Source organism: Magallana gigas, chromosome 3, assembly GCF_963853765.1.
Source record: "Magallana gigas chromosome 3, xbMagGiga1.1, whole genome shotgun sequence".
Taxonomy (NCBI): domain Eukaryota; kingdom Metazoa; phylum Mollusca; class Bivalvia; order Ostreida; family Ostreidae; genus Magallana; species Magallana gigas.
In genome coordinates this window covers 2084856-2109008 of record NC_088855.1, presented here as the reverse complement: position 1 = coordinate 2109008, position 24153 = coordinate 2084856, and the positions used below count along the sequence as shown (strand labels likewise).

The following is a 24153-nucleotide window of genomic DNA, read 5'->3' as shown; positions in this document are numbered from 1 at the left end:
TTTTCTCTATATATTCCTATGTAAAACTTAATCCCTCTCTTGTGGCCCCACCCTACCCCCGGGACCATGATTTGAACAAACTTGAATCAATACTACCTGAGGATGCTTCCATTTTAATTTGAGCTTTTCTGGCCTAATAGTTTTTGAGAAGAAGATTTTTAAAGATTTTCTCTATATATTCCTTTGTAAAACATGACCCCCCCCCCCCATTGTGGCCCCATCCTACCCCTGGAGACCATGATTTGAATAAACTTGAATCTCCACTACCTGAGAATGCTTCCATTTTAATTTGAGCTTTTCTGGCCTAATAGTTTTTGAGAAGAAGATTTTTAAAGATTTTCTCTATATATTCCTATGTAAAACATGATCCCCCATTGTGGGCCCACCTTACCCCTGGAGACCATGATTTGAACAAACTTGAATCTACACTACCTGAGGATGCTTCCATTTTAATTTGAGCTTTTCTGGCCTAATAATTTTTGAGAAGATTTTTAAAGATTTTCTCTATATATTCCTATGTAAAACTTAATCCCTCTCTTGTGGCCCCACCCTACCCCCGGGACCATGATTTGAACAAACTTGAATCAATACTACCTGAGGATGCTTCCATTTTAATTTGAGCTTTTCTGGCCTAATAGTTTTTGAGAAGAAGATTTTTAAAGATATTCTCTATATATTCCTTTGTAAAACATGACCCCCCCCCCCCCCCCCCCCCCCCCCCGTGTGGCCCCATCCTACCCCTGGAGACCATGATTTGAATAAACTTGAATCTACACTACCTGAGAATGCTTCCATTTTAATTTGAGCTTTTCTGGCCTAATAGTTTTTGAGAAGATTTTTAAAGATTTTCTCTATATATTCCTATGTAAAACATGATCCCCCATTGTGGGCCCACCTTACCCCTGGAGACCATGATTTGAACAAACTTGAATCTACACTACCTGAGGATGCTTCCATTTTAATTTGAGCTTTTCTGGCCTAATAATTTTTGAGAAGATTTTTAAAGATTTTCTCTATATATTCCTATGTAAAACTTAATCCCTCTCTTGTGGCCACTCCCTACCCCCGGAACCATGATTTGAACAAACTTGAATCAACACTACCTGAGGATGCTTCCCTCTTAATTTGAGCTTTTCTGGCCTAATAGTTTTTGAGAAGAAGATTTTTTAAGATTTTCTCTATATATTCCTTTGTAAAACATGCCCCCCCCCCCCATTGTGGCCCCATCCTACCCCTGGAGACCATGATTTGAACAAACTTGATTCTACACTACCTGAGGATGCTTCCATTTTAATTTGAGCTTTTCTAGCCTAATAGTTTTTGAGAAGAAGATTTTTAAAGATTTTCTCTATATATTCCTATGTAAAACTTGATCCTCCATTGTAGCCCCACCCTACCCCCAGGGACCATGATTTGAACAAACTTGAATCTACACTACCTGAGGATGCTTCCATTTTAATTTGAGCTTTTCTGGCCTAATAGTTTTTGAGAAGAAGATTTTTAAAGATTTTCTCTATATATTCCTATGTAAAACTTGATCCCCCATTGTGGCCCCACCCTACCCCTGGAGACCATGATTTGAACAAACTTGAATCTTCACTACCTGAGGATGCTCCCATTTTAATTTGAGCTTTTCAGGCCTGATAGTTTTTGAGAAGAAGATTTTTAAAGATTTTTCTCTATATATTCCTATGTAAAACTTGATCCCCCTCTTGTGGCCCCTCCCTACCTCCCGAGACCATGATTTGAACAAACTTGAATCTACACTACCTGAGGATGCCTCCACATAAGTTTAAGCTTTTCAGGCCGAATAGTTTTTGAGAAGATTTTTGAAAAATACCAACAAATTTTCAATTATTCTCAATTATCTCCCCTTTAAAGAGGGCGTGGCCTTTCATTTGAACACACGTAAATCCCCTTCACCTAGTGGTGCTTTGTGCCAAATTTGGTTGAAATTTGCCCAGTGGTTCTTGAGAATAAGATGAAAATGTGAAAAGTTAACGACGACGTCAACGCCGACAACGACGACGACAGACAACAGACAAATTGTGATCAGAAAAGCTCACTTGAGCCTTTGGCTCAGGTGAGTTAAAAAAAACTTTGCCTCTGCTTTTTTCATGTACATCTTTATATTAACTTTGAACACATCTCTGCCCTAAAAGCTATTTATTGTTTTGATAATTTAGCTAAAATAACCAAGGATAACTTTCATCCATGCTGTCAATCTGCACTTAGAAATCTTTAAAATGCTTTGATAAGTGGTGTTTTCTATTGAATTGTTACAAGCTTTTTTTTAACTCTGATTTGTAAAGACTCTATTGTTTAAACCAATTACGGTTGATAATCTGGATTTGGAATAAAAAGTGTTAGGGTCGGCGCATAAAAAATAGGGTCGGTCGGGAAACCGGAAACACACATATTTTTTTTTTTTTGGCCTAATTCCCCCCCAAAAATGAATATATAATTAATGGTTTAAGACTAATTTTAAAAATTTCATTTGCAATGGAACTGCAGCACTTTAAAATATTTATAATGTGAATGATTGTTGGGCCTATTTAAAGACTTACAATGTCTGCAGTCTCCACACACAGAAATGTAAAAAAAGAAATTGCCTCTGCTTTCTTCCTGTACATCTTTATAATTATTAATTTTTAACACATCACTGCCCTATGAAACTATTTATTGCATTGATAATTTAGCTAAAATAACCAAGGATAACTTTCATCCATACTGTCAATCTGCACTTAGAAATCTTTGATAAGTGGTGTTTTCTATTGAATTTCTATTGAATTGTTACAAGCTTTTTTTTAACTCTGATTTGTAAAGACTCTATTGTTTAAACCAATTACGGTTGGTAATTTGGATTTGGAATTAAAAGTGTTAGGGTCGGCGCATAAAAAATAGGGTCGGTCTGGAAACCAGAAACAGACATATTTTTTTCTTTGGCCTAATTCAGTGTGACAATTCCATTAAGTAATAATTTTCCTAGCAAATGAGTCCAAATTAAATATTGTAGGCCTAAAATAAGGTGCCAAAAAATGAAGAAAGAAAAGAAATTGCCTCTATTTATAAATATATGGAACTACAATTGACTAAGTTCAGTTTGTTTGGCTATTTCCTTGTGCAAGACTTTTAGATCTAAGCCTGAGTGAGCCACTTTATTTGACTGACCTCAATACTGATCCTCCAACAAAAGAAAACATAGGTAATCATAGATTACTAAGCTCATCGAGATGGAGCATCACCCTTATGAGACATCACCTTCATAAGACCACCTTTATCATTTTATATGAAAATCATACTTTATGATCTTGGATATTCATGGATTCTGTTTTGACAAAATATCATATATCATCTGATAACATTTTTTATGATAATCATATGTTCATATGTTAATCAATACAATGATATAAAATTAAATATTGCATCATGTCATATTTATAATATATATCATATATTACAATAAAATACCGTAATAAACAATAATGAGATATGATATTGTAACATATTATATGACATTGTATTGTGTTATACCTTATTGTATTTGATCACATAATACAATATCATAAAATATAATACAATATAGTATTATATTACAATATCATATTACATAATACATCATAACATTGAAACATGATATTATATTGTATAATATAGTATGATATTGTATTGAATGACACTGAAACATATTTGATACATTATATGATATTATATCATATAATTTGATTCTAACATTGTATCTTATCAAATGATACAATATTATGTGGTAAAGTAAAATATTATAAAATACATTATTATATTATACATATTGTATCATATGACACAATAATATATATTACAATATCATATAATACAATTTCATGTGATATGATAATATATCATATAAACCAATATCATATCATACAATATCGTATGATACAATATTATATAATATTAAAATATCATATAATACAATTTCAGGTGATATAATTCTATATTACTGAAACCAATATCATATTATACAATATTGTATCATAGGATACAATATAATATTTTGCAGTATCTTATGTAATTGTATCATGTGATAAAATAATAAATTAAAAATACAATATAGTATTATACTATATTGTATCATAATATACAATAATATACATAACAATATCATAATACAATATCATATCATAAAATATCAAAAAAATTGATACAATATCATATCGTATTGTATAACTTTTTATAATATAACATATGATATATTGTATCATATCAAACAATATTGTTTCATATCAGACAATACTATATCATAGGAATTATGTTATATCATTTATCATAGACACATCTATCTATCGAGCTGGTTTGAGTGAGGTAGGAGATTTCTTTAGCATCCTTGATAATGGAGATCAGGCTCTGCATCTGAAGCAACCTCTGCATTTAATTTATAATAAAGTTAAATCAACTATGCAAGCTATCATCTATAAAACATGTCACCTGTTCCAAAAAAGTAAACCTCATCCAGCATCCGAAACCTATGGCTCAGATTCAGCATTCAAGCCCATCAGGTGCATTGGTATCATAAGACGCATCATCCATGCAATTTTGGTGAAGTTTGGACCAGTAATAACTAAGATATCATCATCAGAGGGCACTAGCAATTAAAACCTTAACTTCCTCCAGCATCCGCAACCTATGGCTCAGATTCAGCATCCATGCCTGTCAGGTGCATCTGTATCATAAGACACACCATCCATTCAAGTTTGTTGAAGTTAGGACCTGTAATAACTAAGATTTATTTTTTAGCATCCTTGATAATGGAGATCAAGCTCTGCATCTGAAGCTACCTCTGCGATTCATTCATATTACAGTTAAATAGACTATACAAGTTTGAAATAGTACTATCATCTATTAAACATATGACCTGTTCCAAAAAACTTAACTTTATCCAGCATCCAAAACCTATGGCTCAGACTCAGCATTCAAGCCTGTCAGGTGCATCAGTATCATAAGACACACCATTCATGGAAGTCTGGTGAAGTAAGGACAAGTAATAACTAAGATATCATCATCAGAGGGCACCTGTTTCAAAAACTTTATTTAACCAGCTCTTAAAACCTTAACCTCCTCCAGCATCCGAAACCTATGGCTCAGATTCAGCATTCAAGCTTGTCAGGTGCATCAGTATCATAAGACGCACCATCCATACAAGTTTGGTGAAGTTAGGACCAGTAGTAACTAAGATATAATCATCAGAGGGCACCTGCAACAAAAACTTTAACCAGCTCTAAAACCTTAACCCTTCCAGCATCCGAAACCTATTGCTCAGATTCAGCATTCAAGCTTGTCATGTGCATCAGTATCATAAGACGCATCATCCATACACGTTTGGTGAAGTTAGGACCAGTAGTAACTTAGATATTGCTATCAATGGGCACCTGCAACAAAAACTATAACCTGCTCCAAAAACCTTAACCTCCTCCAGCATCCGAAACCTATAGCTCAGATTCAGCACTCAAGCATGTCTGGTGCATCAGTATCATAAGACACACCATCCATGCAAGTTTGGTGAAGTACGGACCAGCAGTAACTAAGATATTGCTATCAAAGAGCACCTGCAACAAAAACTTTAACCTGGTCCAACAACCTTAACCTCCTCCAGCATCTGAAATTTAGGACCCAGATTCAGCATCCAAGTCTTTCAAGTCCATAAGTAGGTCCAGATGCATCATCCATGCAAGTTTGGTGAAGATAGGACAAGTAATAGCTTAGATACAGGACCTGTAACAAAAACTTTAACCAGGTCCGGACGCCGACGCCGACGCCACCGCTGATGCCGAGGGTATAGCATAAGCTCTCCTTTACTTCGTCTCGGTGAGCTAAAAAATGACAGTAACCATCAAATCCTTGACATCAGGAAAAGCAGCAGGCATAGATAGGTTAAGGTAAGGTTTGCGGCTTGCATTTTTTAAGAGGTTGTACCAAAGTTACATACCGTTTGGTTCACTATACTAAAGTCTTTTTTCTCATGATATTCAAATGAATTTTGCCCATCCTGTTTTATAACTACAAAAGGTCAAAGTTCATGATTTCCAATTTTCATTTTGATGAAATGTAAACAATTTCGTGAAAATATGTACATTTTATATGTGACTATTATGGGGGTTATTTATGCTTAAAATGTTCAAAAATAATATCAATATTAATATCATGATTCACTTTTATTAATTTCTGATGAACTATCTAAAAATAGAATAAAATGCAACAAAAGTCTTAAATTTGGACTACTATTATGTAAATGAAAACATCTTATTTGAAACCTTTCCAAGTCCACCGATTTCAGGAAAAATGTTTCTTAGAATATGTGTAATCTGATGTTTCTAAAACACTATTCAAAACCATATGATGCAGATTTTGTTTTCGTGGAAATTGATAAAATGCTTGTGTCCACTTATTTTTTCATTGAAACTAAAAAAAAACGCGAAATAAAAAAAACTGAAATCAATTATGACGTCATATAATTTTTGACGTCATAACTGAAAAAAAAAGGTAGTTGGAGTTACGTCACAATGAAAATGTGTGAGTTGTCTCCCTGTAACCGCAAACCTTACCTTAAGGTAAAACTCTTAAAGGTTGACTTGACATAAGCAACCAATAGTCTTGTAATATAATATAATTCTTTTTTTATGCATTTTTACAGAAACAAAAGAATTTATGATATATTTTATATTTACTTAAAACAAGGGTTGTATTTTAATTGAGTCTGCTTTTTTCCATGTGATTTGATCTCAGGCTGAAATTTACTTGGCAATCGACTAAGGTGTGAGGTAATGAAAACAATGTAAACAAATTGTACGCGGAATCTGTATCTGCGTATTTATTTATTTAACTTGTATGTAATATAATTTGTGTTTTAATGCATCATTTTTTTATAGAGAGAAATTTATTTACGTTAGCTTTCTTATTTACTTAGAACAGAGTTGTATTTCAATTGAACCAACTATTTTCCATGTGATTTGATCTCGGGTTGAAATGTTCACAGCGATCAGCTAGGGTGTTCAGTAATGAAAACAATATTAACAAAACAGAGAATCTATAGATCATTTAAGTACATAATTTTTGTTAAAAATATTTAGCTGGTCATTTTTATACATTCTATAAATGATGCAGCGATGATTTTACAACCCAACATCTGTCAAGTATATCTTGATTTGTACGTGTTCTTCCTCAAATTCTGCCATTATCAGGTTAAACGTGAAGATCATTAATGTCTCACACAAGGAATTAATTTCACTATATGTTACTATATAGCTTTAATTCAGTAAATTAATTAACTATACTCTCAGCATATAATTCATGAACGAGAAATTTTAGTTAAATGCTTCAAGAAAAATTTTAGATCAGAAAAATAACGCCTTATGCGGTTTCTAAGAGAGATAATTGATAGTAAACATACCTACCCCAAGTACATGTGGGTTCCACATGTTGACAAACAGGCTCAGCACCATCCAGGAAGTTGCATCATGCGCATCTAAAAAAATAATTCCATTGAAATTAGTGTGACAATTCCATTAATTCTCCCCGCCACTGAGTCCAAAATCAATACTATAGGCCCTAAATAAGGTGCCAAAAAAGGAAGAAAGAAAAGAAATTGTCTCCATATATATGGAACTACAATTGACTAAGTTCAGTTTGATTAGCTATTTTCTTGCGTAAGACCTTTAAGACAACTTAAAGTTTATGAAATTTAATGAAATTTGCAGAAAATGTCTAGTAGGTATCTATCTCCTATATGCTAGTGTATGAAAATCTACTTATGACCCTACGGGCTTAAAAAGTAGGAGATAACTCTTCTTAACAGATTGCTGAATTCTGGAGTAAATTTCTGTTAAAATTCATCTACAGTTCATCTTTTCAAAACTCAATAAAATTTAATTAGTGAGATATTGAGAAAAGAGGTTGGAATGAAATGAAACCTGAAATGTTAGAGTTTATGAGTATGTGCTTTAAAAAAAATCCATCTCTAATTAAGGTACCTCACTACACCTCACTACACCTTGAAATAGTTTCTCAAATCAGCAGAAATTTACTTGATGATACAAAGAATGATGGATAAGAATTATATATATCAAAGAGGCGAAAAAATGTACAATTTTAGACAAAAAATGCTATTTTCAAAAATGTCATTCAGTAAACATGAACAAAAGCCCCAGGTGGATTCGAACTCATTACCTGCGGTTCACAAGCCTGATACTTTAACCACTGAGCTATGACAATATACATCTGAATCGATTGATACAAACAGATTAACAAAACATTTAAATCGCCATCTTGTGACGTAGTGTCTTAAAAAGTATAAGTCTCGGTGTAGTGAAGTACCTTAATAGACATTAATTAGCTAAGAAAAAAGAAAATGACTTAAATATTGGAATTAATTAGCAAAAAGTTGTTAATTTTAATTCTAAGACAAAGACAGAGACTAAAAAAAATGGTGCCAGAAGAGTCTTAAATTATGTACCTTGGAGCTTAACGGTGGTCACTGATTAATGGCTAGTGATAAAGATAAGAGGTTCTTAAGCAATGGGGGGTGATGAGGCTTTTCAATCAGTCATTAAAGATGGGGTTCCTCTTAGATGACATTGCAGCTCTAAAATGATGAAAGTTTACAATACTTAAAAATTTGCACCACACACAACATCATTTTATAAGAAAAAGTCTACAAGTGTACAGTTCAATATAAATCATGCCAAAGAAAGGACCAAAGTGGCTGCATCAACATCAGTACAAAAAGGAAACATTCCTCACAACGAGGGCCAGAAAAGTACAGGGACCACCAGCCCAGTACAGTGTCTATGTCCTATAAGAAGGCTGAGTAAAGAAGAGTTTCAGGACGTCGTACAGCAGCAGAAGGATGGAATATTCACAATAAGCGATGCTGAGCGTAAAGGCAGTCAAATGAAGATTTTGCGACCCGGGCTAAGTGAAGTGCAGCTGGTAGACTCCTACATGGATGCAGAGTCACCGAACCCCAATTCAAGACTTTTCAAAGTGCTCCATCAAGAAAAAAATGCTAAACTATGGAACCATGCATTTATTAAAGAGCACTCACAGAAATTCCCGGACTGTGACGGTTCACTGGACTGGAACCAGCATGGGGAGGAAAAGAGAGGCCTGGCATGGATCCTTTCCATTCGATGTAAGATGTGCCATTACACCAGTCCCGTGAAAAGCTGTACGAGGAAGTCAGTCGATCAGGAAGGGGATGGAGAGCCGCACAGTTTAATGTTGCCATGGCTGTCGGCCACTTGGGTACCAGCCTTACAACAGAGGGCATGCGTGGTATGCTTCTTTGCGCAAACATCGAACCAGCATCAGCCACCAACATTCATCAGACCTGCAACAAAGTAGGCAAAATCATCACTGATGTGAGCAAAAACAGCATGAAGAAAATAAGGCAGGACATTCAAGAGCTTAACGAGAAATGTGGACTTGCCAATACACCTAAAAGAGTGGAAGGAGATGCCCGGTATAACAATGCCACCTTCAGTGCGATAGGGAACACACCATTCCAAGCTGCCACACAAGTGACATACACATTAAGTGAAAATGTTACCAAGAAGAACAATGTTGTGGCAGTGTTTTGTGGCAATAAACTGTGCAAGAAAGGCACCCATCTAGGAGCCAAGGGAAAGGAATTTACCTGCCCCGCACATGAAGGCTGCACTGCAACCATTTCTCCAGAGACCACCATTAAAGACAAACATAGGTAATCACAGATTACAAAGCTCACCGAGACGAGACATCACCCTTATGAGACTTCACCTTTATGAGACCACCTTTATTATATTAAATGAAAATCATACTTTATGATCTTGGATATTCATGGATTCTGTTTAGACACAATATCGTATATCATCTGTTAAAAAATTGTATGATAATCATATGTTCATACGTTAATCAATACAATAATATAAAATTAAGTATTGCATCCTATCATATTTACAACATATATCATATAATACAATAACATACCATAATAAACAATGATGAGATATGATATTGTAACGTATGATATGACATTGTTTTGTTATACGTTATTGTATTTGATCACATAATACAATATCATAATATATAAAACAATATAGTATTATATAACAATATCATATTACATAATACATCATAACATTGAAACATATGATATTATATTGTATAATATAGTATGATATTGTATGCCATACTGTATCATTTTTGATACATAATATGATATTGTATCATATGATACAATATAATTTGATACAACATTGTATCATATCAAATGATACAATATTATGTAATAAAGTAAAATATTATATCATACAATATTATATTATACATATTGTATCATATGATACAATAATATATTTTACAATATCATACAATACAATTTCATGTGATAATATATCATATTATAAACCAATATCATATTATACAATATCGTATGATACGATATTATATAATATTATAGTATCATATTATACAATTTCATGTGATATAATTCTATATAACAGAAACTAATATCATATTATACAATATCGTATGATACAATATTATAGAATATACAATATTGTATCATAGGATACAATATTATATTTTCAATATCTTATGTAATAGTATCATGTGATAAAATAATAAATTAATAATACAATATAATATTATACAATATTGTTTCATAATATACAATATTATATATAACGATATCATCATACAATATCATAACATAAAATATCAAAAAATTGATACAATATCATATCGTATCATATAACTTTTTATAATATTACATATGATATTATATTGTATCATATTAAACAATATTGTTTCATACCATACAATACTATATCATAGGAATCATGTTATATCATTTATCAAAAAACACATCTATCTATTTGGCAAGTTTGAGTGAGGTAGGAGATTTCTTTAGCATCCTTGATAATTGAGATCAGGCTCTGCATCTGAAGCAACCTCTGCGTTTCATTTATAATATAGTTAAATCAACTATGCAAGCTATCATCTATAAAACATGTGACCTGTTCCAAAAAAACTAAACCTCATCCAGCATCCGAAACATATGGCTTAGATTCAGCATTCAAGCCTGTCAGGTGCATCAGTATACATAAGACGCATCTCCATGCAAGTTTGGTGAAGTTCAGACTAGTAATAACTAAGATATCATCATCAGAGGGCACTAGCAATTAAAACCTTAACCTGCTCCAGCATCCACAACCTTTGGCTCAGATTCAACATCCATGCCTGTCAGGTGCATCTGTATCATAAGACACACCATCCATTCAAGTTTGGTGAAGTTAGGACCTGTAATAACTAAGATATATTTTTTAGCATCCTTGATAATGGAGATCAAGCTCTGCATCTGAAGCTTCCTCTGTGATTCATTCATATTACAGTTTAATCAACTATGCAAGTTTGAAAAAGTACTATTATCTATTAAACATGTGACCTATTCCAAAAAACTTAACCATATCCAGCATCTGAAACCTATGGCTCAGACTCAGCATTCAAGCCTGTCAGGTGCATCAGTATCATAAGACGCACCATCCATGGAAGTCTGGTGAAGTTAGGACAAGTAATAACTAAGATATAAACATCAGAGGGCACCTGTTTCAAAAACTTTAACCAGCTCTAAAAACCTTAACCTCCTCCAGCATCCGAAACCTATGGCTCAGATTCAGCATTCAAGCCTGTCTGGTGCATCAGTATCATAAGACGCACCATCCATGGAAGTCTGGTGAAGTTAGAACAAGTAGTAACTAAGATATAATCATCAGAGGGCACCTGCAACAAAAACTTTAACCAGCTCTAAAAACCTTAACCTCCTTCAGCATCTGCAGCTTATAGCTCAGATTCAGCACCCAAGCCTGCCTGGTGCATCAGTATCATAAGACACACCATCAATGCAAGTTTGGTGAAGTATGGACCAGCAGTAACTTAGATATTGCTATCAAAGGGCACCTGCAACAAAAACTTTAACCTGCTCCAAAAACCTTAACCTCCTCCAGCATCCGAAACCTATAGCTCAGATTCAGCACTCAAGCATGTCTGGTGCATCAGTATCATAAGACACACCATCCATGCAAGTTTGGTGAAGTACGGACCTGCAGTAACTTAGATATTGCTATCAAAGGGCACCTGCAACAAAAACTTTAACCTGGTCCAACAACCTTAACCTCCTCCAGCATCTGAAATTTAGGACTCAGATTCAGCATCCAAGTCTTTCAAGTCCATAAGTAGGTCCAGATGCATCATCCATGCAAGTTTGGTGAAGATAGGACAAGTAATAGCTTAGATACAGGACCTGCAACAAAAACTTTAACCAGGTCCGGACGCCGACGCCGACGCCGACGCCGACGCCGAGGGTATAGCATAAGCTCCCCCTGACTTCGTCTCGGTGAGCTAAAAAGAGATGGGCTGCGGAATGCATCAGTGAGCTGCAAAGTGATGACTGTCCACTCATCATTTCCCATTTCACCAGTGATGGAGATAGTGCTGCTGCTTCCAATGCATCTGAAAAGCAAGGGCATATGATTGAAAACCTCAAAGACCTGTGCCACTTCTTTGAATCTCAGAGAAAACAGACTGCTAAGGCTCCATTCAGCAGTCACATGTTTCCTGGAAGAACAAAAGCTATGACAGAATCCATGAAGAGGAGATTTGCCCTGGACCTGAAGCTTAGATGCAGGACCGAGTACGAAAACTGCTACAAACACTACTCCAGTGACTTACCTTTGATGAAACGGGCCATGTAAACTGCTGTCCGTTCCATCATCAGCTGCTACCAAGGACAGTGCGGAAAGTCCTGCCAACTTCATTCCTTCTCCTGTCCCGGACTGAAAAACAACAAGTAGAACTCTTCAGTGTTGCCTCGTGACTTTGAATTAAGCATGACAGAAGAAGACATGTGCTTGTTAAAAGACTGTGTAAATCTGACTTTGGGACCTAATAATCTTGATAGAATTTAATATCACACTTGTACACAAAAATCTGAATCTGTTAATAGGGCATATTTAAAATCAAATCCAAAATGTATTATAAGTAGTAGAAATTTTGAAAGTAGAATACATAAAGTTGTGCACTCACTCAATCAGGGTCATGGAAATTCAACATTGGAACTTTGTGAATCTGTAGGGGCACCTGTTGTAAAAGGAAGTAGAGTGGTCCATCATCTAAAACAACAGCAAAATAGGCAAAATTACTTTAAAATGAAACAAAAACTATTAAAATATCAATTCCAAAGAAAATTTTATAGATCTAAAAGATATCAGCTCTATGATAAAAAGTCTAAAGACACTTATAGTAAGTCACTAACAGATCCAAAGTTAAACAGGAAGTAGCTAAGTGGGGGGGGGGGGGGGGGGACCACCAGCCCAGTACAGTGTCTATGTCCTATAAAAAGGCTGAGTGAAGAAGAGTTTCAGGACGTCGTACAGCAGCAGAAGGATGGAATATTCACAATAAGCGATGCTGAGCGTAGAGGCAGTCAAATGAAGATTTTGCGACCCGGGCCAAGTGAAGTGCAGCTGGTAGACTCCTACATGGATGCAGAGTCACCGAACCCCAATTCAAGACTTTTCAAAGTGCTCCATCAAGAAAAAAATGCTAAACTATGGAACCATGCATTTAAAGAGCACTCACAGAAATTCCCGGACTGTGACGGTTCACTGGACTGGAACCAGCATGGGGAGGAAAAGAGAGGCCTGGCATGGATCCTTTCCATTCGATGTAAGATATGCCATTACACCAGTCACCGTGAAAAGCTGTACGAGGAAGTCAGTCGATCAGGAAGGGGACGGAGAGCCGCACAGTTTAATGTTGCCATGGCTGTCGGCCACTTGGGTACCAGCCTTACAACAGAGGGCATGCGTGGTTTGCTTCTTTGCGCAAACATCGAACCAGCATCAGCCACCAACATTCATCAGACCTGCAACAAAGTAGGCAAAATCATCACTGATGTGAGCAAAAACAGCATGAAGAAAATAAGGCAGGACATTCAAGAGCTTAACGAGAAATGTGGACTTGCCAATACACCTATAAGAGCGGAAGGAGATGCCCGGTATAACAATGCCACCTTCAGTGCGATAAGGAACACACCATTCCAAGCTGCCACACAAGTTACATTCACATTAAGTGAAAATGTTACCAAAAAGAAAACTGTTGTGGCAGTGTTTTGTGGCAATAAACTGTGCAAGAAAGGCACCCATCTAGGAGCCAAGGGAAAGGAATTTACCTGCCCCGCACATGAAGGCTGCACTGCAACCATTTCTCCAGAGACCACCATTAAAGACAAAAAGAGATGGGCTGCGGAATGCATCAGTGAGCTGCAAAGTGATGACTGTCCACTCATCATTTCCCATTTCACCAGTGATGGAGATAGTGCTGCTGCTTCCAATGCATCTGAAAAGCAAGGGCATATGATTGAAAACCTCAAAGACCTGTGCCACTTCTTTGAATCTCAGAGAAAACAGACTGCTAAGGCTCCATTCAGCAGTCACATGTTTCCTGGAAGAACAAAAGCTATGACAGAATCCATGAAGAGGAGATTTGCCCTGGACCTGAAGCTTAGATGCAGGACCGAGTACGAAAACTGCTACAAACACTACTCCAGTGACTTACCTTTGATGAAACGGGCCATGTAAACTGCTGTCCGTTCCATCATCAGCTGCTACCAAGGACAGTGCGGAAAGTCCTGCCAACTTCATTCCTTCTCCTGTCCCGGACTGAAAAACAACAAGTGGAACTCTTCAGTGTTGCCTCGTGACTTTGAATTAAGCATGACAGAAGAAGACATGTGCTTGTTAAAAGACTGTGTAAATCTGACTTTGGGACCTAATAATCTTGATAGAATTTAATATCACACTTGTACACAAAAATCTGAATCTGTTAATAGGGCATATTTAAAATCAAATCCAAAATGTATTACAAGTAGTAGAAATTTTGAAAGTAGAATACATAAAGTTGTGCACTCACTCAATCAGGGTCATGGAAATTCAACATTGGAACTTTGTGAATCTGTAGGGGCACCTGTTGTAAAAGGAAGTAGAGTGGTCCATCATCTAAAACAACAGCAAAATAGGCAAAATTACTTTAAAATGAAACAAAAACTATTAAAATATCAATTCCAAAGAAAATTTTATAGATCTAAAAGATATCAGCTCTATGATAAAAAGTCTAAAGACACTTATAGTAAGTCACTAACAGATCCAAAGTTAAACAGGAAGTAGCTAAGTGGGGGGGGGGGGGTATAACAATGCCACCTTCAGTGCGATAGGGAAAACACCATTCCAAGCTGCCACACAAGTTACATACACATTAAGTGAAAATGTTACCAAAAAGAAAAATGTTGTGGCAGTGTTTTGTGGCAATAAACTGTGCAAGAAAGGCACCCATCTAAGAGCCAAGGGAAAGGAATTTACCTGCCCCACACATGAAGGCTGCACTGCAACCATTTCTCCAGAGACGACCATTAAAGACAAAAAGAGATGGGCTGCAGAATGCATCAGTGAGCTGCAAAGTGATGACTGTCCACTCATCATTTCCCATTTCACCAGTGATGGAGATAGTGCTGCTGCTTCCAATGCATCTGAAAAGCAAGGGCATATGATTGAAAACCTCAAAGACCTGTGCCACTTCTTTGAATCTCAGAGAAAACAGACTGCTACGGCTCCATTCAGCAGTCACATGTTTCCTGGAAGAACAAAAGCTATGAGAGAATCCATGAAGAGGAGATTTGCCCTGGACCTGAAGCTTAGATGCAGGACCGAGTACGAAAACTGCTACAAACACTACTCCAGTGACTTACCTTTGATGAAACGGGCCATGTAAACTGCTGTCCGTTCCATCATCAGCTGCTACCAAGGACAGTGCGGAAAGTCCTGCCAACTTCATTCCTTCTCCTGTCCCGGACTGAAAAACAACAAGTAGAACTCTTCAGTGTTGCCTCGTGACTTTGAATTAAGCATGACAGAAGAAGACATGTGCTTGTTAAAAGACTGTGTAAATCTGACTTTGGGACCTAATAATCTTGATAGAATTTAATATCACACTTGTACACAAAAATCTGAATCTGTTAATAGGGCATATTTAAAATCAAATCCAAAATGTATTATAAGTAGTAGAAATTTTGAAAGTAGAATACATAAAGTTGTGCACTCACTCAATCAGGGTCATGGAAATTCAACATTGGAACTTTGTGAATCTGTAGGGGCACCTGTTGTAAAAGGAAGTAGAGTGGTCCATCATCTAAAACAACAGCAATATAGGCAAAATTACTTTAAAATGAAACAAAAACTATTAAAATATCAATTCCAAAGAAAATTTTATAGATCTAAAAGATATCAGCTCTATGATAAAAAGTCTAAAGACACTTATAGTAAGTCACTAACAGATCCAAAGTTAAACAGGAAATAGCTAAGTGGGGGGGGGGGGGGGGGACCACCAGCCCAGTACAGTGTCTATGTCCTATAAAAAGGCTGAGTGAAGAAGAGTTTCAGGACGTCGTACAGCAGCAGAAGGATGGAATATTCACAATAAGCGATGCTGAGCGTAGAGGCAGTCAAATGAAGATTTTGCGACCCGGGCCAAGTGAAGTGCAGCTGGTAGACTCCTACATGGATGCAGAGTCACCGAACCCCAATTCAAGACTTTTCAAAGTGCTCCATCAAGAAAAAAATGCTAAACTATGGAACCATGCATTTATTAAAGAGCACTCACAGAAATTCCCGGACTGTGACGGTTCACTGGACTGGAACCAGCATGGGGAGGAAAAGAGAGGCCTGGCATGGATCCTTTCCATTCGATGTAAGATGTGCCATTACACCAGTCACCGTGAAAAGCTGTACGAGGAAGTCAGTCGATCAGGAAGGGGACGGAGAGCCGCACAGTTTAATGTTGCCATGGCTGTCGGCCACTTGGGTACCAGCCTTACAACAGAGGGCATGCGTGGTATGCTTCTTTGCGCAAACATCAAACCAGCATCAGCCACCAACATTCATCAGACCTGCAACAAAGTAGGCAAAATCATCACTGATGTGAGCAAAAACAGCATGAAGAAAATAAGGCAGGACATTCAAGAGCTTAACGAGAAATGTGGACTTGCCAATACACCTATAAGAGCGGAAGGAGATGCCAGTTATAACAATGCCACCTTCAGTGCGATAGGGAAAACACCATTCCAAGCTGCCACACAAGTTACATACACATTAACGAGGCCGAGTACAGAACAAGTACGCACGCTTTCGCGCAGCGTTTCATTTGTATTGTGACGTCATCTTTCTGCTTGGTTGACGCCATGGCGTGATAGTTTCAACTGCAGATATTCAGCGAAAATTGTTGAAAATATCTCGTTTGATGCGTAAAAATAATGTTATATTGTGGAATAAACATAAATGTCTCAAAGTATAAGCTATATTTGGGCTCGGGTCGAAAACGTGAAGAGGGTTCAGCAAGCCTAGCCTTCTGTCACGTTTTCTTAACCCGCCTAAATATAGCTAAATTCATATATTTCAGACAGTAACCATGTATTTTATATTAATGACCCTTAATATGTGATGTTATATATTTATTTATTACTTAAATATGTCTGAATGTTTTAATAATGCTATTTAGATCACCTTTTCCGCTTTTGTCAAATAAAAAATAGCCATTATCTGACGAATCTGGGAAATTGGGCATACAAAAATCAACTTTGATAAGACCCCTGGAACAAACCAGGAGGTAAAAGGGTTTTTTTATTTGACCATTAGAAGCCTTTTAGCAGTAACTTTAATATGTAGAACAGAAAAAGAAATCCCTAGGGCAGAAGTTTTGAAAAAATGTAAAAAATATGCAAAATTGATACATTTCTAGCAAAATCCCATAGGGTCCTATGTTAAAGATTAACACACTTTGAGATGACCCCCTAAACAAACGGTGTGGTAAATGTCTTATTTTTTAATCTTAAAATAATAATTATATAAGTAGAAATTCATGTAAAAAGTTTCATCCAAAAATCTAGGGCAGAATAAATTAGACCCGGCCTCGTTAAGTGAAAATGTTACCAAAAAGAAAAATGTTGTGGCAGTGTTTTGTGGCAATAAACTGTGCAAGAAAGGCACCCATCTAAGAGCCAAGGGAAAGGAATTTACCTGCCCCACACATGAAGGCTGCACTGCAACCATTTCTCCAGAGACGACCATTAAAGACAAAAAGAGATGGGCTGCAGAATGCATCAGTGAGCTGCAAAGTGATGACTGTCCACTCATCATTTCCCATTTCACCAGTGATGGAGATAGTGCTGCTGCTTCCAATGCATCTGAAAAGCAAGGGCATATGATTGAAAACCTCAAAGACCTGTGCCACTTCTTTGAATCTCAGAGAAAACAGACTGCTACGGCTCCATTCAGCAGTCACATGTTTCCTGGAAGAACAAAAGCTATGACAGAATCCATGAAGAGGAGATTTGCCCTGGACCTGAAGCTTAGATGCAGGACCGAGTACGAAAACTGCTACAAACACTACTCCAGTGACTTACCTTTGATGAAACGGGCCATGTAAACTGCTGTCCGTTCCATCATCAGCTGCTACCAAGGACAGTGCGGAAAGTCCTGCCAACTTCATTCCTTCTCCTGTCCCGGACTGAAAAACAACAAGTAGAACTCTTCAGTGTTGCCTCGTGACTTTGAATTAAGCATGACAGAAGAAGACATGTGCTTGTTAAAAGACTGTGTAAATCTGACTTTGGGACCTAATAATCTTGATAGAATTTAATATCACACTTGTACACAAACATCTGAATCTGTTAATAGGGCATATTCAAAATCATATCAAAAATGTATTACAAGTAGTAGAAATTTTGAAAGTAGAATACATAAAGTTGTGCACTCACTCAATCAGGGTCATGGAAATTCAACATTGGAACTTTGTGAATCTGTAGGGGCACCTGTTGTAAAAGGAAGTAGAGTGGTCCATCATCTAAAACAACAGCAAAATAGGCAAAATTACTTTAAAATGAAACAAAAACTATTAAAATATCAATTCCAAAGAAAATTTTATAGATCTAAAAGATATCAGCTCTATGATAAAAAGTCTAAAGACACTTATAGTAAGTCACTAACAGATCCAAAGTTAAACAGGAAATAGCTAAGTGGGGGGGGGGGGGGGGGGACCACCAGCCCAGTACAGTGTCTATGTCCTATAAAAAGGCTGAGTGAAGAAGAGTTTCAGGACGTCGTACAGCAGCAGAAGGATGGAATATTCACAATAAGCGATGCTGAGCGTAGAGGCAGTCAAATGAAGATTTTGCGACCCGGGCCAAGTGAAGTGCAGCTGGTAGACTCCTACATGGATGCAGAGTCACCGAACCCCAATTCAAGACTTTTCAAAGTGCTCCATCAAGAAAAAAATGCTAAACTATGGAACCATGCATTTATTAAAGAGCACTCACAGAAATTCCCGGACTGTGACGGTTCACTGGACTGGAACCAGCATGGGGAGGAAAAGAGAGGCCTGGCATGGATCCTTTCCATTCGATGTAAGATGTGCCATTACACCAGTCACCGTGAAAAGCTGTACGAGGAAGTCAGTCGATCAGGAAGGGGACGGAGAGCCGCACAGTTTAATGTTGCCATGGCTGTCGGCCACTTGGGTACCAGCCTTACAACAGAGGGCATGCGTGGTATGCTTCTTTGCGCAAACATCAAACCAGCATCAGCCACCAACATTCATCAGACCTGCAACAAAGTAGGCAAAATCATCACTGATGTGAGCAAAAACAGCATGAAGAAAATAAGGCAGGACATTCAAGAGCTTAACGAGAAATGTGGACTTGCCAATACACCTATAAGAGCGGAAGGAGATGCCCGGTATAACAATGCCACCTTCAGTGCGATAGAGAAAACACCATTCCAAGCTGCCACACAAGTTACATACACATTAAGTGAAAATGTTACCAAAAAGAAAAATGTTGTGGCAGTGTTTTGTGGCAATAAACTGTGCAAGAAAGGCACCCATCTAAGAGCCAAGGGAAAGGAATTTACCTGCCCCACACATGAAGGCTGCACTGCAACCATTTCTCCAGAGACGACCATTAAAGACAAAAAAAGATGGGCTGCAGAATGCATCAGTGAGCTGCAAAGTGATGACTGTCCACTCATCATTTCCCATTTCACCAGTGATGGAGATAGTGCTGCTGCTTCCAATGCATCTGAAAAGCAAGGGCATATGATTGAAAACCTCAAAGACCTGTGCCACTTCTTTGAATCTCAGAGAAAACAGACTGCTACGGCTCCATTCAGCAGTCACATGTTTCCTGGAAGAACAAAAGCTATGAGAGAATCCATGAAGAGGAGATTTGCCCTGGACCTGAAGCTTAGATGCAGGACCGAGTACGAAAACTGCTACAAACACTACTCCAGTGACTTACCTTTGATGAAACGGGCCATGTAAACTGCTGTCCGTTCCATCATCAGCTGCTACCAAGGACAGTGCGGAAAGTCCTGCCAACTTCATTCCTTCTCCTGTCCCGGACTGAAAAACAACAAGTGGAACTCTTTAGTGTTGCCTCGTGACTTTGAATTAAGCATGACAGAAGAAGACATGTGCTTGTTATAAGACTGTGTAAATCTGACTTTGGGACCTAATAATCTTGATAGAATTTAATATCACACTTGTACACAAACATCTGAATCTGTTAATAGGGCATATTTAAAATCATATCAAAAATGTATTACAAGTAGTAGAAATTTTGAAAGTAGAATACATAAAGTTGTGCACTCACTCAATCAGGGTCATGGAAATTCAACATTGGAACTTTGTGAATCTGTAGGGGCACCTGTTGTAAAAGGAAGTAGAGTGGTCCATCATCTAAAACAACAGCAAAATAGGCAAAATTACTTTAAAATGAAACAAAAACTATTAAAATATCAATTCCAAAGAAAATTTTATAGATCTAAAAGATATCAGCTCTATGATAAAAAGTCTAAAGACACTTATAGTAAGTCACTAACAGATCCAAAGTTAAACAGGAAATAGCTAAGTGGGGGGGGGGGGGGACCACCAGCCCAGTACAGTGTCTATGTCCTATAAAAAGGCTGAGTGAAGAAGAGTTTCAGGACGTCGTACAGCAGCAGAAGGATGGAATATTCACAATAAGCGATGCTGAGCGTAGAGGCAGTCAAATGAAGATTTTGCGACCCGGGCCAAGTGAAGTGCAGCTGGTAGACTCCTACATGGATGCAGAGTCACCGAACCCCAATTCAAGACTTTTCAAAGTGCTCCATCAAGAAAAAAATGCTAAACTATGGAACCATGCATTTATTAAAGAGCACTCACAGAAATTCCCGGACTGTGACGGTTCACTGGACTGGAACCAGCATGGGGAGGAAAAGAGAGGCCTGGCATGGATCCTTTCCATTCGATGTAAGATGTGCCATTACACCAGTCACCGTGAAAAGCTGTACGAGGAAGTCAGTCGATCAGGAAGGGGACGGAGAGCCGCACAGTTTAATGTTGCCATGGCTGTCGGCCACTTGGGTACCAGCCTTACAACAGAGGGCATGCGTGGTATGCTTCTTTGCGCAAACATCAAACCAGCATCAGCCACCAACATTCATCAGACCTGCAACAAAGTAGGCAAAATCATCACTGATGTGAGCAAAAACAGCATGAAGAAAATAAGGCAGGACATTCAAGAGCTTAACGAGAAATGTGGACTTGCCAATACACCTATAAGAGCGGAAGGAGATGCCCGGTATAACAATGCCACCTTCAGTGCGATAGAGAAAACACCATTCCAAGCTGCCACACAAGTTACATACACATTAAGTGAAAATGTTACCAAAAAGAAAAATGTTGTGGCAGTGTTTTGTGGCAATAAACTGTGCAAGAAAGGCACCCATCTAAGAGCCAAGGGAAAGGAATTTACCTGCCCCACACATGAAGGCTGCACTGCAACCATTTCTCCAGAGACGACCATTAAAGACAAAAAAAGATGGGCTGCAGAATGCATCAGTGAGCTGCAAAGTGATGACTGTCCACTCATCATTTCCCATTTCACCAGTGATGGAGATAGTGCTGCTGCTTCCAATGCATCTGAAAAGCAAGGGCATATGATTGAAAACCTCAAAGACCTGTGCCACTTCTTTGAATCTCAGAGAAAACAGACTGCTACGGCTCCATTCAGCAGTCACATGTTTCCTGGAAGAACAAAAGCTATGAGAGAATCCATGAAGAGGAGATTTGCCCTGGACCTGAAGCTTAGATGCAGGACCGAGTACGAAAACTGCTACAAACACTACTCCAGTGACTTACCTTTGATGAAACGGGCCATGTAAACTGCTGTCCGTTCCATCATCAGCTGCTACCAAGGACAGTGCGGAAAGTCCTGCCAACTTCATTCCTTCTCCTGTCCCGGACTGAAAAACAACAAGTGGAACTCTTTAGTGTTGCCTCGTGACTTTGAATTAAGCATGACAGAAGAAGACAAGTGCTTGTTATAAGACTGTGTAAATCTGACTTTGGGACCTAATAATCTTGATAGAATTTAATATCACACTTGAACACAAAAATCTGAATCTGTTAATAGGGCATATTTAAAATCATATCCAAAATGTATTACAAGTAGTAGAAATTTTGAAAGTAGAATACATAAAGTTGTGCACTCACTCAATCAGGGTCATGGAAATTCAACATTGGAACTTTGTGAATCTGTAGGGGCACCTGTTGTAAAAGGAAGTAGAGTGGTCCATCATCTAAAACAACAGCAAAATAGGCAAAATTACTTTAAAATGAAACAAAAACTATTAAAATATCAATTCCAAAGAAAATTTTATAGATCTAAAAGATATCAGCTCTATGATAAAAAGTCTAAAGACACTTATAGTAAGTCACTAACAGATCCAAAGTTAAACAGGAAGAAGCTAAGTGGGGGGGGGGGGGGGGGGTTATCATAGGTGGGTGGGGGGGGGGGGTGTAGTTAGCATGTTTGAAATGTTTGTTATATTATACCTATCATATGAATTTTGTATTACATTTAATGATTGCTCTGTTTAAATAATGTGCACTGAATGTATGGTAATATGTGAATGATGAGAGTGTGTAAAATGTGAAATGTCCTTTTATGGGGTTTTCAGTTCATGTAAATATGTTATATTTTTCATTGTTTATCTGATTAAAATGATTGCAAACAATTATCTTGATTTTCTTACCTGTCTGATGTACACAACAAAGAGGACTGAGATGATTGATTGAAATACGGGTATACAGGTGTCAAATTTCACCATTGGTGACAAGACAGCATCCCGCATTGTTTATCCACCATTGTTGATCTTTAACAAGGGAGACTACTCCTGAAATTCGAAAAAATGCAATTTAAATAAAAGTTCATGTTTCTCTTTAGGTCTCACACAAGGAATTAATTTCACTATATATTACTATATAGCTTTAATTCAGTTACGGTAATTATGTACCTGTAAACATCTTTTTTTTTTTTTTATAATTTATTTATTTTTTGAAATACAAGCATACACACAATTACACCCTCAAAAACCACACACAAACACACCAACTCACACACTCGCCATCATATTTTAAATAATAAACTTTTTTAATTGCGCTAAGCAGTGGTTACTTGCTTGAAAAAAAAAGTAATAACAAATAACAACAAAAAACAAAAAAGTCAGGAAAAGAAAAAAATTGTTGTAAAGTTCATAATACACAAGAAAGAAAAAACAAAACATAAAACAAATAAGAGACAAAGAGAAAAGTTATTTGTCAAATATTTCTTTCCAACTATCCCACTGTTTTTCAAATTTATGCACTTTAGAACTTTGAATTGCAGCATATCTTTCAACATTATATTTTATCTTTAAATGACCAAGAAAACCAATTAGTGTTGGCACCTTGTTCAACATCAGACAAGAAAATAAGTATTGTTTCATAGATAGAATAATATAATTAATAACTTTGTTATGACATGTTAATGGAGCTTCACCGAACATGATATTTACTACATTAAACCCAATCCTTTCAGAAGTCTTTCTGTAAATATGAAGACTCAGTTCACTCCACAGAGTATGTATAATATCACAAGAAAAAAAAACATGGACTATGGTTTCTACATTTTTCTTACAAAATCCACAGCTGTCTAAAGACTTGATATTAATT

At 37.1% G+C, this 24153-nt stretch overlaps 1 protein-coding gene and 3 long non-coding RNA genes across 6 annotated transcripts in view; 1 reads left to right on the top strand and 3 right to left on the bottom strand.

Annotated features, from left to right (window-relative positions):
- The window catches only part of LOC105338195 (uncharacterized), a 410054-nt gene that overhangs the window by 168126 nt on the left and 217775 nt on the right, over positions 1–24153 (top strand). The gene's annotated exons all lie outside the window — the stretch shown is intronic.
- On the bottom strand, positions 6664–9713 carry LOC105342909 (uncharacterized). Its single transcript, XR_010711668.1, has 4 exons — positions 9668–9713; positions 9077–9361; positions 8486–8614; positions 6664–7498 (listed from the first exon to the last, which is right to left on the bottom strand). It is a non-coding gene; the product is annotated as an uncharacterized lncRNA (long non-coding RNA).
- On the bottom strand, positions 13099–14858 carry LOC136273507 (uncharacterized). Its single transcript, XR_010711667.1, has 3 exons — positions 14243–14858; positions 13651–13936; positions 13099–13181 (listed from the first exon to the last, which is right to left on the bottom strand). It is a non-coding gene; the product is annotated as an uncharacterized lncRNA (long non-coding RNA).
- Positions 14982–18325, bottom strand: LOC136273506 (uncharacterized). Its single transcript, XR_010711666.1, has 4 exons — positions 18138–18325; positions 16726–17011; positions 16169–16254; positions 14982–15918 (listed from the first exon to the last, which is right to left on the bottom strand). It is a non-coding gene; the product is annotated as an uncharacterized lncRNA (long non-coding RNA).